The following is a 1,140-nucleotide window of genomic DNA, read 5'->3' as shown; positions in this document are numbered from 1 at the left end:
TCATTACCAGGAATGGAAGGACCATGAGTATATGATGATTTCTAAGTCTGACATAATTCCAGTGGATCAACTGGTAGTACTTGCCTCCACAGCAATAACAACTTGAGATCAAGAGTAAACCTTATAGCAATGGGTGTTTCAACAGTCTTGATTCCATGGGATATCTCAAGATGGTTCTGTATTATCCCACCTTGCCCAGGTGCCCAGGAGTTCATGAGAGTCTGGACCGCTGAATGGTTATAGACAGGCATTGTTCCTGCTGGACAATTGATCAGTGTGCAATGGGCTCCTTGGCACGTGGCTTTGCAGTGTTGGCCACTCATGAAGTTTTCTTCTATGTAGCTTGATATTCCTTCCCTTATGACTCTACTCCTTTCTCTGTGCTCCCTCCCTTCTTTTCTCTCCAGTCTGTGGAATCTGGGGCAGGACAAGGAAAGTAGGTTACAAATGCTTCCAAGTCTTCTCTGTCTTACATCTGAACCTCTGGCTTTTGAATAACTCAAGAGCCAAGATTTTGACACCTTTATTCTCTGGTTTCATTCTGACAACTTCCCCTAAAGCCATGGGTGATTCATGTCTAGCATCTTGGCTCAGGAAGGAGACGTTCTCAGATAAAATTTAATGAAGCACAGAAGAAGAAAATACGTAGGTTAATGTCCCAATACCTTATTTTGTCAGGGCCACTTTATACTGACTATAGGTGGCTTGAGTATCCAGGGTCATTTAGACTTAGAAGTCCTCCTTTTTTTTTTTTTTTCTGAACTGGGAGCCTTTTAAAAATAAGATTGTGGGGTATGAACAACATGGGGAATAAAAGCGGGAGCACAAAGAATTTCTGGACTTTTCATATGGTAGGAAGGCCTCATTTGTGATTGAGTACACCATTTGAGAAGTCTTCAGCAATCCATCAGACAAGATGATATGACTCAGAGATCCCTCTCTTCTGGGTCGATTATACATTTTCACATTTTTCTTTTTCTGATTTTACATCTAACTGGTCATTCTGGAAATATTGCAGTAGAGCTTGCAACTGCCTAGTCAGTTTCATTTAATATAATGGAAAAGATCAAGATATTGTCCTGACAGATAGTAAAGAGCTGGTTCATGAAATCCCTTGAGATTTTGCTGGGAGAGGCTGGG

Source organism: Phocoena sinus, chromosome X (genome assembly GCF_008692025.1).
Source record: "Phocoena sinus isolate mPhoSin1 chromosome X, mPhoSin1.pri, whole genome shotgun sequence".
In the NCBI taxonomy this organism is placed as follows: Eukaryota; Metazoa; Chordata; class Mammalia; order Artiodactyla; family Phocoenidae; genus Phocoena; species Phocoena sinus.
This window is presented reverse-complemented; position numbering follows the sequence as displayed.